At 36.3% G+C, this 14,562-nt stretch overlaps 1 pseudogene across 1 annotated transcript in view; it reads right to left on the bottom strand.

Annotated features, from left to right (window-relative positions):
* Positions 1-2,013: 2,013 nt before the first annotated feature.
* LOC149267551 (regulator of nonsense transcripts UPF3-like) overlaps positions 2,014-14,562 on the bottom strand; it is a 111,037-nt pseudogene continuing 98,488 nt past the window's right edge. The window contains exon 12 of the transcript XR_016261076.1: positions 2,014-3,182. The product of XR_016261076.1 is annotated as a regulator of nonsense transcripts UPF3-like (transcript). The remainder of the gene's footprint in view (positions 3,183-14,562) is intronic.

The raw sequence follows: 14,562 nt of genomic DNA, 5'->3' as shown, positions 1-14,562 counted from the left end.
CTTAATTACTACTTAATAAATTATTTTAGTTCTTAAATGTTTATTATAAATGATTTAATCCAATCTGTTTCAACCAACATCAAAAAATTAACTATTATGATAATATGTATAAAAACCATCTTTTTTAATATTATAATTACAAATTCCAAGCCTAAGATATGTCGTATACCAAACTCAATTAATATTAACAACTTAATTACTACTTAACTTTGCATTGCAAGCTTGCAATTAAGCGTAAATTATTTTAGTAATCCAATTACATTTTCCGGTGATGTTGATGCTCTAGTTATTAAATACTTATTATTAATTATTTAATCCAATTACATTTTCAGGTAATATTGTGACCTGGACTGGTATGACAAGTACAGCAGTGGCAGGAATAATGATGGCTTAATAAGATAATCTTTTTCAGCAATGAGAAAGTGAATAAATCAAATTAATAAATAAATAAATAAATTATATATTTATTTATTTATTTATTTATTTATGTCTAACTTAGATAAGATATGGGTGATAACATTATGACATGTGATGTTGAATAACATTCATAGTACCCAAAACCCCTAAATGAAATCCACATATCCCTTTGATAATAACATTATGAAATCCACATATCCCTTTGATAATAACATTATGACATGTGATGTTGAATAACATTCATAGTACCCAAAACCCCTAAATGAAATCCACATATCCCTTTGGGCGTGAGTTGACTATGAAGAAGTATTTGGGAAAATAATAATTTGGAAGCATTGGAAATTAAAGCGGTTCGCAATCAGTTGCTCTAGTTAGGATCGCTAACTTTTTCTGCTCCATGTAGAAATGAAGATATGAAAATGTTGCCAGTGTTTTGGCTCCAAGCATGATAAAGTTGTTATGTAAGCGACAATGCGTAACGTGGATGGTGAGTTTCATAAGCGTCTTTTTAAATCTCAGAGATTTCAATAAAGAGCAAAATTGTGGTGTGAAAATTACGTTGTTTCTTAGTGATAACTTCAGTTCCCTGGGTGTTTTAACATTTGCGACCTGCAACCTCATCCCAATCTAAGTTGGGATTTAAATTTCACACTCTTGAGATCTGAGTCAAGATCGAAACTATTATCTTGCCTCTTCCAACCTTGAATCTTTTGACTCGTCAATTTTAACTATTCTTAATTGGGATTCTCGAATGTGATCTCTAATGCTATAAAAAGATCCAGCATGAAAGTGATCTAAGAGAAAGCTTAGCATATATAATAGAATAAAATAATTATCTTAAATAAAATTATATATATATATATAAAAGAATAGAATCTCTCACCTAACTTGAATTTCGGTGAATTTCCACAAGTAACATAAGTAACATGATAGATACATGACAGTATGGACAGTATATGAGACTTTCTCATATAGAATATACTGGGTTGTACCTGTAAATGGAAAATATATGTATATATATAATGCTGGTTAAACTTCTAAGTGCTCTTTGATTATACATAAATGAGAACATAATCTAACAGGTTCGAGAGATTAAACTAAATTCATGCCCTCTCCCCTCCAAAGATGAATGTTCGTGACAACTTAATAATAATAATCACCATAACGCTCTCGAATGTGAGTAAAATTCAATGGTATGACCAAAGAATTTACTGAAGTCTTCGGTTGAGGGAAGACAGAAACTCAGAAGATGGGCATAAACATTTTTTCATAACTGTGCCGTTAATGACTCAGTCAGCAATTTAAAGAGAATGCGCAAAAATGAAAGGAAAAAGGATGGGAATAAAAGGGGTGTTGTCATCATGTTCTGCAATGCAAACAGATAAATTTGACGAGTTCAAGAAAAAATGATTAATGTAATGATGAAGATTGCAGATACAGCAAAATACCAAAGAGATGTAACTTATTTTTGCACCTGCGGAGGTATTAGAGAATGTAGATGTAATATTCGCCGCTCTAGTTATCATATTCAAAATACTACTAAAAGACAAAATGGCCTCTCCAAGCTCTATCCACCTTCCAGAAGTAATCGCAATCTCAACAATCATATATGATATACCATTGTAAAGATCACTGACCAAGAAGCTCTTAGCAAATCCTTACAAAACACCTGAATATATTTCACATCATTTCTGATAACATAAACATGGATGCTTAATATATATTGGCATCTCAACTGGTAAAAGATCAGAAATTACATATGAATCATTGAAAGTACTTTGACACTCTCAACTCATATAACTTTTCCATGTAGGCTGGCAAGCCTCTTGTTTTTCTTTATATATTTGCACACTCTGCAACTTTTACCTTACCTTTTTAGCAGTTGCAGTCATAACTACAGATAATTCAGCGCATGCAGGACAACAGATCAAGAACTACCGAGCTTACTATGAAAACCCCCGACTCTAAGGTTGGTGTGTAACTCAACAGAATTCTGTAACTCTACAGTTTATAGTAGCATTTCAGTTCCTCGATTCCACAAGATGTTGATAACCAATGCCTGCACTCAATGGAAAAATTTGCATTTCCCAAGACTGGGAACAAAATGGAACCCAGCAACCAAGTTTCATAACATGTTTCTACAGTGTAACATGTATTTTTCCTGCAACTTGTTAAGTCATTCACCCGGTAGCTAAACTTCAGCTCACTCAGAATACCTGTCACCCTCCATAATAATGCTCTTTCAAACAGATATGCATATTCATCATGGCTAGGGAATTAGACAGTGCACCGATGAGAACTTGGCAAAAGCGATCATATCAACAATAGCTGTTAATCAATAATAATATGTATACTCGTCCCCGTAGATCACAAACCAGCATTACATAAATTTCGAACCACCATCCTATGATGAAGCATCAATATTCTCAGCTAAACCAATAATGGTGTTGCCTCCAGACAAAAATTGATCTCCATAAAATAATCGGTGAGCTGCCAAATTTCAACTTCAATATTTGATCACCCAGACCAAAAACAAGAAAGCAGACTGCATGGAGTGTAGCAGCAAGAAAACATCCCACAAGACCCCAACTGTGTGTTCACATTCCATGGCTGAAAGAATCTGTTTTCTTTATGAACCGGAAGCATACCAGTTTCTTTCCTCTATGCACTTACGACACTAGCTTGTAGAACTCACAAGGTGGAAACTGAGGATAGTCTCTTGAACCAATTTCCCCATACCATGCCAGATGCTTGAATTTGGCACCCTGCACAAAATAAAATTTACATGTAAACCACAGATACATGCCAGCATGCAAACTAATCCCAAATAATAAAAAAAATTGTAGTACCATATATAAAAATGATATGATCTGCATAAATCATGTAGTTGGATCACAGCAAAAAGCTAGAGGTTAGAACAAAGAATACCAATAGCGGAGTATTGTTTTAATAGAAATGGCTACTTGAACGACTCTCATAATACAACTTTAATAACTAAGAGAACTTAATTACGCTGTTGCAACACAGTAAAAAGCTAGAAGTTCGAACATCAACACAGATAGAAATCGGAAAACAGTATAAAAGAAATAAATGTTCACATGAGTCCTAGAATACAAACTGAAACTACTAAGAGGACTTAAATATTTGATCAGAGATAAAGGCAAAGCTGTAACACCCCTGATTTTGGTAATGTAATTGTACATAACTGTTATATAGGCCGGTGAGACAGATGATATGGCCAAGGCCCAAAAGCAAGGGACTAAGAATGATGGGGGGGGCTATGACTCTTTGAGAGGGGAATGAGAAGGGGCCCAGCGGGGCCAAACCCAAGATTCATGGATATTTTATTACTATCCCAAGTGCCTTAACATTGGGGAAATTGTGCAAAAATAGTTGGAAAAGACTTCGTAGGATGACAAGTGTCAAGTGAGAAGCATGCATACAAAAGTTGGGTTCTGTGAAGTTGAGGGGATTCACTATTTATTCCTTCATGCCAATTCAAATGGCTCTACAAGCATGGTAAGGGCAAAGAGAGCTGAGATACATGTAAATCTGAGGTATAAGTTTGAACATGTAGATACACTCTTAGAATTCGTGTTGCCAATCTGTTTTTTCTTCAGGAGAAACTGTGTATCTTGATTGAAAAGAGCCCTCCATTCTGCAACCTAAGCCAAAACTATAAAACAACCTCTCTCCATCTCCACATCTAGAATCTTCCTCCCCTACATCCAAGGTATAACAGATCACATCTCTAAGATTCTTTCAAAGAAGAATATCAAAACTCTGTTTAGTCCCATACTGCCCTTGAAAATTTATTTAGGTAGGTCCGCCAAAGACAAGTCAGATCTGATGCTTGCCCAGGAGTTTATCACATTCCCTGCTCCTGTGGGAAAGCATACATTAAATAAATCGGCATGTCCTTTAAGGCTGGACTCAAAGAGCACATAGCTCACACCCATCATAATCAAATCTCAAAAACTGCCTCAGCTGAGCATTCCCATAAAACCGGTCACATCATCAATTTTGAGGATTTCAAAATTCTGGCTGTCTCCTTTCCAGCGCATCATTACAGAAACCCTAAAATAAAGAAAGAAAAATAAATTAAAAAATTAAAAAAAAAACACCCGCAACAACTTCAATTGTGAAGATAGCTATAAAATTAGTTTTGGAAACCCACCATCCACTTCCTCTCTAAATCCTCCCAATGACCCAGTACCTGTCTGTAACCCCTCTAATATTTCGGCAGAAATCACATTGTAATATTTTTGTCAACACATTTCGAGCCAACAAGTGTGGTTCATCGTCAGGAGAAGTTGAAGAACCAGATCATGGCTTCAGGTTAAATAGGAACAGCAGATCTTCCAATGGCTATATTTGACTAGGAAACAGCTATATTGGACCGGGCAATTTGACTGAGAAACGGCTAAATTTGACTGGTCAACTCGACTGGACCAAGGGAGTGGGAAAGTTATTAATGCTATATTCATTACCAACATGCAAATGTTGGTAATGAATATAGCAATGTTCCACCAAGACTCCGGTGCGGGGAGACGTGGGTGCGGGGAGACGCACAGGGGGGACGTGTGGGAGTACCCTCAAATTTTAGGGAAATTTCGGGGGTGCGGGGAGTCGTCGAGGTATATATATATATATATATATATATAAATTCAAGTTGATATTCATTGTTCAATAATGAAAGCATAAAAATATTAAATAGACAATTGAAATTTGAGTCATTGATCCATCATCATCATTCATTTTAATACATACATCATTCATATGACATACTTAAGTGACAAGTCTCATTATTGAATTAATTATTATTCATACATACCATGAGATTCGAAAAACAAAAATAAAAATCAATAATAAAATATTCAAATACATTGATCGATAACTCATTCAAATCAGCATTGCGTGGAAATGGAAATGACTTTGGGTTGAAATGAAGTGAGCTTTTAACTTTAAGTTTTGCCTTTCATGTCTTTTAGGTTTAGGCTTTTAAGTTTTAGTTATTTAGTTTTAATTTTAATTTATTTTTTTAGACATTTAAGTTTTAGTTATTTAGTTCTAATTTTAACTAAAAAAAAATTAATGGTTTTGATTTTTGAAGTTTTTATTTTGAATTTTTTTTATTTTTAAGTCTTATTAGACAAATTTAAAGGGGGACGCCCAGGCACACCCTTTTTGGGGAGTCTAGACTCCCACACTGAAGGGGGACGCCCAGAAGCACCCTTTTTGGGGAGTCTAGACTCCCACACTAAAGGGGGACGCCCAGAAGCACCCTTTTTGGGGAGTCGTGGGGAGTCTAGACTCCCACACTGGGGAAACGCACCCCCTTGCGTCTCCCCAAGACTCCCCAAAAAGGGTGCGTGGGGAAACGCACCCCCAAGAGACTCCCCGTCCCGGGTGCGTGGGGTGCGAGGGGTGCGCGCACCCAACCTTGGGGGACGCGTCCCCGTGGAACATTGGAATATAGCATTAATAACTTTCCCACTCCGTTGGTCTAGTCGAGTTGACCAGTCAAATTTAGCCGTTTCTCAGTCAAATTGCCCGGTCCAATATAGCTGTTTCCTAGTCAAATATAGCCATTGGAAGATCTGCTCTCCCTATTTAACCTGTAGCCATGATCTGATTCTTCAACTTGTCCTGACGATGAACCACACTCATTAGTTTGAAACGCGTCTGACAAAAATATTACAATGTGATTTCCGCCGAAATATTTCTCATTGAACTTGATATGGATCACACAAGCTTAAATTCATTAATATTATTAAAAATATTAATAAAATTAATCTTATCAATATTATTTGCCCTATTAATAATTTTAATAATATTATAATTCATTTCTAATAACACTTTTATTAACGTTATCAACCAAACATATCAAATGATTATTATTTTTTTCCGAATAATAATGTCACTATAAACATTACGATATCAAATGATTATTATTTTTTTTCGAATAATAATGTCACTATAAACATTACGATATTACAATAGGTCATAACCTATTAAACAATTATTAATTAACACTAAAAACAATTTTAATTTAACAGCATGATTATTAATATAATTATTTAAATAATATTATTACCTTTTATAAGGTTAATGATACTTCTATCATTCCTACTAACTAAACCGTTGATAATAATATCATCGATTAACTAAAATTTCTATCACATTAATATTAATAATATTACTAATAGCACTTATCCAGTATTAATATTATAAAATAATAAAATAGTTTAATAGTATTATTACTAATTTAATAGTATAATTACATTTAAATAATAGTATTATTAAACTAACACTTATTACACACTAATATCAACGATAATATTTTTAATAATAATACTATATCACTTAATAATTAAGTTAACATAATTATTAAGCAAACATTTCATTAACAAGACTCAACTATTTAATAATACTAATAATCTTTAATTAATCATTTTTAACTTAACTAATTATTAATAAATTTTCCTTACCTATGGGGTAGCTCAATTGACAATCTCTCCTTAATAATGAAGTGTTATAACTTATGTTCCATGAGATACCAGGTGCAAACCTTCCCATGGGTCAGCCAACAAAAAACGTTGGTTCAAAAATGTTTATACTGTGGATTCTCCGATCAATTCAAAAAAAAAAAAAAATCTCTTCACTACACAAAATTATGATTAATAATAAATTATATATTAATAAATCTGACTTAATTGATTTTTAATGATTATAGACGATTAATTAACTATAATTTCTATTTAATACTAACAACACTATCAATAATCAATAATCACGTTAATATCGGGTTGCCCTCTTTCTCCTCTTCTCTTTTTGTTGTTAGTATATTTAATACTAACAACACTATCAATAATCACGTTAATATCGGGTTGCCCTCTTTCTCCCGTTAATATCGGGTTGCCCTCTTTCTCCTCTTTTTTTTTGTGGGTAGTAGAGGGTTTGAGTCGGATGCTAAATGACGTGGAGTCTTCCATGGCTCTGTTAGTGTTTGGAATTCGACCATCACCCATCTGTTTTTTTTGTTGATGATGTATCCTTGTATGTTTTTTTTATTGATGATGTATCCTTATATTTTGCAACAGTGATGTCAGGGATTTAACAGTGCCAGCGGAATTTCTCTCTATTTGAGCGTCCTACAGGTTATCAATCTTCCATCTCTCATCACAACCTTTCTGATGCTGAGATCTGCCATATGACTCAGCTTCTCCCTTATGAATCATTTGTTGATGATGTATCCTTGTATGTTTTTTTTTATTGATGATGTATCCTTATATTTTGCAACAGTGATGTCAGGGATTTAACAGTGCCAGCGGAATTTCTCTCTATTTGAGCGTCCTACAGGTTATAAATCCCCATCAATCTTCCATCTCTCATCACAACCTTTCTGATGCTGAGATCTGCCATATGACTCAGCTTCTCCCTTATGAATCATTGCCGTTGAAACAGGGTCTGAAATATTTGGCTGTTCAGCGGAAACCCAATTGTTATAGCAAAGCAAACTGAGCTTGGCTCATTTCTAAGGTGGATAAACAACTGAATTGCTAGAGTCATAGATGGCTTTCCCAACTTGGCCGTAAGGTTCTCATAAAATCAGTTTTAGAGGCTATTCCTGTTTATTGGGCCTCCTTGGCATGGATTCCCAAATGTATTTTGGACAAGATTAGACGACTATGTTCTTTCTTTCTTTGGGCTTGGAATCCAGAGAAGGGTTTACCGTTTTTCCTCCTTGGCATGGATTCCCAAATGTATTTTGGACAAGATTAGACGACTATGTTCTTTCTTTCTTTGGGCTTGGAATCCAGAGAAGGGTTTACCGTTTTTCCATGGGTTAGATGGGATTCCATGGCCAAACCTAAAGCCTTGGTAGGTTGGGGCTTAAAGAATTTATTCCATTTTTCTGAAGCCTTGGTAGGTTGGGGCTGAAAGAATTTATTCCATTTTTCTAAAGCTTTGGTGGCTAATTGTGGAACGTCTTGTTCGTCAGAAGACTGGCTGAGAAGACCAAGACAAAATTCATTTGTTGACGCGTTTCGAACCAGCAACTGTGGTTCATCATCAGAGCAAGATGAAGAACCAGATCATGGCAACAAATTAAATAGAGAAACCAATGATTGCAACGGCCAGAAAGAAACAGCTACTTTTGACCAAAGGAGATGGCTACAACTGACAGGACAAGGGCTAAATTTGACTGTACCAAGAGTCAGGAGAAAGTTTATTAAATAATTAATTAGTTAATCTGTTATATTTGATTATTTTTATTTAAATCTAATAGATAACTAAATATATCCACTAATAATTAAAAGAAATTATGATCCTAAATTAAGAACTTAATAAATGATTAAATATATCCACTCATAATTAAAAGAAATTATGATCCTAAATTAAGAACTTAATAAATGATTTATTATCCTTTTTTAGTTTAAAACTAAATAAACTATATATAAACTTCTATTGTTATTGGATGAATTAAGGTAAAAAAAAAATGTTTATTAATTAACTAGTTAACTTGTTTACCAAGTTTAATTATTTAAATATATATGTAACCAAATGTGCATTATCCTCATTTAAAATATATATAATTTTATATTAAAACTCTTATATGAAGGATTATGGGAAGAAAAATTATAAATATTTATTAATTAATTAATTAATTAAATAGTTAATTTGTTTATTAAATATATTTAAATGTGTAAGTTAGAAAATTTATTCTAGGATAAATAACGTTTAAACATAAATTTACATCAAATAATCCGTTAAGTAGTTAATATGATTATTAAGTTTATATATTTAAACATTAATTTACATCAAATAATCCGTTAAGTAGTTAATATGTTTATTAAGTTTATGCTTATAATTGTTATGTTTATAAATAAACTTATTTATCTATATATCATGTTTAACCAGAATTAAGTAAAATTATTAAAAGCATAAACTAAGAAATTAAAACTAATAAATAAATAATAAGGGAAGTTTTATTATCCTCTTATTTTTTATTTAAAAAAAAAAAAAAAATATATATATATATATATATATAACCTTATATGAATGAAAACATATTAATAAAATATGAATAAATAAAGGTAATGATTACCAAGCAAAAAAGGGAAAACAACAATTCAATAGAAAAAGGAACATAGGGAAATTCACGGAAAAAACAAACAAGAAAACCAACCAGAATGAAGAAGGGTAAAAAAAGGGGGGAAGGGGCAAGGGGCTAAGAGGAAAGGGCTAATCTTCAAGTAGTGATACATGTTGAGATTGTTCAGCCTCCTTTCAATTTCTACGGCCTCCCTAAATTTAGGGTGATGAAAAAGAGTGATCTTAGCAATAACCTTGGCCTCCTCAATACATATATGATGCTTCGTTTTCTCCACGTGTTTTGCCAATGCTGAAGATCCATGCTTGATGTCGGTTGCATGCTCATGAATCCTCTAATTAATAGAATGCCCAGTTTCACCAATATAGGGGGTCCCAGAAAAACATGGAATAACATAAACCCCTTTGAAGTCCTTGGGGTCACCAAAGTCTTTTACAAATCTTAGGGGCTACGAATGGTGTTAAGGGGTCTAAAAGTTGAGGGAACTTTATGTTCCCTAAGGATTCTCGCAATCTTGTCAATGGTTCCTGGAATGAAAGGGAGATGCACCCCAGAGATTCGATCTTTAGGGTCTTTCTTAACCTTGGGACCTCTGTTGGCTTTAAGGAAAGCTTTCAGACTTTGGTGCCTACTATATTCATTATTAACAAAAACATTAAAAAGATGGGCTTTCTCTTTATCAAGGTTCTTGTAATCAAAGATTCTCAACACACGAGTAGCTAGTGTGTTGAGAACACCCAACTTTTGAGCAGGGAAATGATGAGAGTTGGCATGAAGATACTGCTCAGTATGAGTTTTCTTCTGAAATACCTGGTGGGAGGAAGAACTGTCATCCTTCTTCGAAACGAGAACATCAAGGAAAGGCAAGCACCCATCAACTTCTTGCTCCATAGTAAACTTTGTGGAGAAATATTAATTGTTGAGATGCTGTAAAAACTTATCCAAGTCATCTTGGCCATGAGACTAGATGGCAAAAGTGTCATCCACAAATCTTTTCCAAAGCTTAGGTAGGAAACGAGCTAAGGCTAAAGCCTTGGATTCAAAGTCTTCCATAAATAGATTAGCAACAACTGGGGACAGGGGGTAGCCCATGGCGACCTCCATGTCTGCTCATGGAATTCCCCTTGAAAGCAGAAAAAAAGTAGAAGACAGACAAATCTCTACAAATCGAGCGATATCGGGGTCAGTGATGCAATTGATCACCTCAATGGCCTCCTTAATGGGGATGCACCTGTAAAGGGAGACCACATCGAAACTAACAAGAACGTCCCCCGAGTCAACGTTTATGTCCTTTAACTCATTGACAAACGAAGAAGAGACTTTGACAAATGACTCTGTAAGGCCAACCAAGGGTTTAAGCTTCAAGGCAAGGTATTTGGCTAGGAGGTAGGTAGACCCTCATATGGTGTTGACAATGGGTCTTAGGGGGGGCCCTTCATTGTGGATCTTTGGAAGCCCATAGATCCTCGAAGTGATGGGGCAACTCTCAATAAGCTTGTGGCAAAAGAAACCCACGGTGTTACTAGACTTTATAGCTAGAGCGACTGTTCTAGAGATCATTTTCAAGGGATTCTTATTAAGCTTTTTATAGCTACCACTATTACATAGGTGATCCAATAATCTTCTTTGTCAGGATAACAACAGCCCCACCTTTGTCGGCTTTAAAAACAACGATGTGAATATCGCCGAAAACATGTCTCAAAAACTTGATATGGATCACAGAAGCCTTAATTCAATAAAGACCAAACAGATTGAGATCAAATATTTTCATTACATGGCGGGTTGTTCTCAAATATTTTGATATTATTGAAAATGGGCTTGCATGTCGGATTGCTAGAGGTGACAGAGTGCACCATGCAACTTGGTTTAGATCCATGGCCTAGCAATGGTATGAATCACTTGTTGCCTCCTCCATTAATAAATATGCTCAAGGATTGTGGCTTCAATATACTAGCTCACATTGCTAACCCAAACCTCTCCTCTATTTGGAGACAAGGATGGCTATCGATTGATCAGCTAAGTCTAGAAGGGGAGTACAAGGTCATATGGCACGAGCACATTCAAGCTCTTTCAGATGGACATGTTAGATTGACTGACTGACTCGATGATCTTATATGGAGCATCTCTCCTTCAAGTCTTTACACTAGAAAATTTGGTTTCATTTATCTTATTGTTGATCAAGTGGAGGCAAAGCAGAAATGGTGATGGAAGGCGGTATGGAAATCAAAATGTTCCCCAAAAGAAAAATTATTCATGTGGTGTCTTATGATAAAGAAGGTTCCCATCTAGGATGTCCTTCATAGAAGGTTCATATTTGTGCCTAGTTGGTGCTCGTTATGCCAAAATAACTAGAAAAGTGCTCTTTATATGTTTACGGTTTGTCCTTTCTTCCAACAAGTTTGGAAGATCTACAACTGAGCTTTGTGTCATTCTATTCCTTGGGCTAGTGCTTGTTGAATTTTTGTAGCTACGGTCTGTCTTCATAATTAACGTTTTAGTCCTTGAAATATATGATGAAAATGTAAGATATGTTTTTCATGTCCAAATTAAAAGAGAGAATTTTTGAATTTTGAATTTTTGGTTCCGAACTTGTCAAGTCAGCGCCTGCATGAGACACCCTTTCAAAAAGACGAAACACTATATAGAGAGCACTCTACCTCCTCTACAACGTAGCATTCGACCTCTCACAAGACAACATATTCCAGGCATATTAGAAAAGAAGAGGAAAGATGAAGTAGGACAAATTCATCTCTAGCATTTTTCTCTATTTCCTTCACTTCGCATGTGTAACTTTCTAAGCATATTTTGCGCAGTGGGTCGAACTTTTGGGCAGCAATTTCTGGGCAACAAACATTTTGGGCAATAGGTCCGAGTTTCTGGCCATATTCTAGGAGGCCAAAATTCGGCCTAGGCAAATGATCCAAATTGGATCCATCAAGAACTGTCAAAGAACTATCACTGTATCAAGTTGAAACAAATCTCTAAAAAATTCCAAAACAGCGATCAAAAACACCTTGAACCAGTGGCAATGGCAGCCAACATGGAACGATGAGGACCTCGGTCAAAGCGCGCTGACCGAGGCCCATGGAGACTGCGCGGGAGGTCAAGTAGCCCCTAGGAGGCGCTAATCGCGCTGCGCGAACAGGGCTATAATGAAGGAAAAGCCCGAGCACTCGGTCACGTGGGGGAACCGGAGAACCGCGAGAGGAAAAGCGAAAAGCACTAATGTACAAAGTCGGGACCCGCGCTCTGGAAAACCGATGGTATTGATCGGGGTGCCCACAAACAGTAAGAGGTTTTGGACGAGAGCGGGGCAATTCCATACATCGACCGATGCGTGGCAAGCGGAGGTGAGAGAAGACGGTCGTTGATCGTGCACTATCAGTCGAGCAAGTCAACCGCGCGGGACGTGCGTATGGCGTCGGATCTGGAGGCCTCGGATCGGACGGCTGAGATCGAGCTCGACGGGGAGAAGTGGAATCGACGAAGGAATGAGCCACGTTTTAGAAGGATTTGGAATCCGTTTGACCGCCACAGTGGAGGAAGAACGCATCCACGACGTAACTGAAGAAACACACTGACGAAGCAGGCTGGGGCCATTTAGAGGAAGACATGTGGTCACTCCCTGAGCGTTCATGATGACGCCAAATAGGAACTCCAAGCGCAAGCTGCAGAAGGTGAATCGATAGAGGTGGAAGAGGAACCGAACAAGCATTGGAACGAATGGCTAAAAGCCATGAACAGAGACAGAATACACAGTTGGAGTCAGTCAGAGCGAACCCCAAGAGGAGGATTGAACACTGAGAGACAGAAACCAGAGAAGAAGGCAGTAAAGCAAAAGCAGAAAGAAACAGAGGGCCGAGCTGACCAACGGCATCATCGAGCACCAGAGAGCTTCAGAGATTCAAGCCATCCCATAGAGGAATCTGTGCGGACTGAGCACCCCATTTGGCTCTTTCCACTGAAGACTAGAAGGACACAGAGCTGGTAGGAAGAAGAAGAGTTTGTGTACTCCAGTGGCTTGGGGAATCCAAAAACCACCCTGTCAAGCAAAACCTGCTTCAGGAGAACTCACATTGAGTCCCTGTATTGTAATTCTCTACTTAAAGGCACACAATAAAACAAGGCCACCACTGAAAGCTAGCCGGAGATGTAGCCCTGGAAAATAGGGTGAACTCCTTATTAATTTCTTGTGTTCTTGTATTTGCTTACAGTATTTCTCTGTTGTCTTTCCATTCAATTGTCTGTGTATTGGCAATCTGATCGATCTGCTGCTTAAATAACATAGACATATACCAACATATGACTCTGTAATACCTTCATTTAATAAATCTTTAACTGAGGTCACTCATAGGATGATTATCAGATCAAGTGGTATCAGAGCTCTAGGCTGTAAGGTTAGACAAGCTTGTGTTGGTTTAGTTGTTGAATGCTCACTAGATCAAAGCTCAAATTAGGAGAAGGAGAGTTGATTGAAACTAATCCTAAAATTGGGAGAGTCTATCCTCGGAAGACAATGTCAGAGGAAGGTTCTATGACGCCGGACCCTCAATTCATAGAGAGTTTCCTAGCTATAAAGTCTATGGTAGAATAAATGTATAGGGACTTTAGAAAGCATAGGGATGAAGATTCATCAGGTTCTAAACAAGATAAAGAAGAAGATGAGTCTCATTCCCATGACCATTCAAAAGGAAAAGGGAAAGAAGAAAGCTTTCTCACACCTCCTAATAGCCCTGTGCATAATAAAAAAGCATCTCTGATCAAGCTAGATGTTAAATTTGATTTACTTATATATGATGGATAGCTAAGTGTTGAAAAGTTGGACAATTGGATTAGATAAATTGATGTGTATTGCAAAGGGAAAACATCGACTCAAACGAGCAAAATTCAGCTGGCAAGCCTATGCCTAGGAGGCACTCCCTTGGTTTGGTGGGAAGGCAGAACCCAAGCTGACATCAAAAGACACAGGAAGACTATCTCTGTCTGGAGTGACTTTGTTTCTGCAATCAAGAAGCAGTTCTATCCAT

This window comes from Pinus tabuliformis, chromosome 6 (assembly GCF_031772625.1).
Source record: "Pinus tabuliformis cultivar Carrire ecotype Pingquan chromosome 6, CPIR1, whole genome shotgun sequence".
In the NCBI taxonomy this organism is placed as follows: domain Eukaryota; kingdom Viridiplantae; phylum Streptophyta; class Pinopsida; order Pinales; family Pinaceae; genus Pinus; species Pinus tabuliformis.
This window is presented reverse-complemented; position numbering and strand designations above follow the sequence as displayed.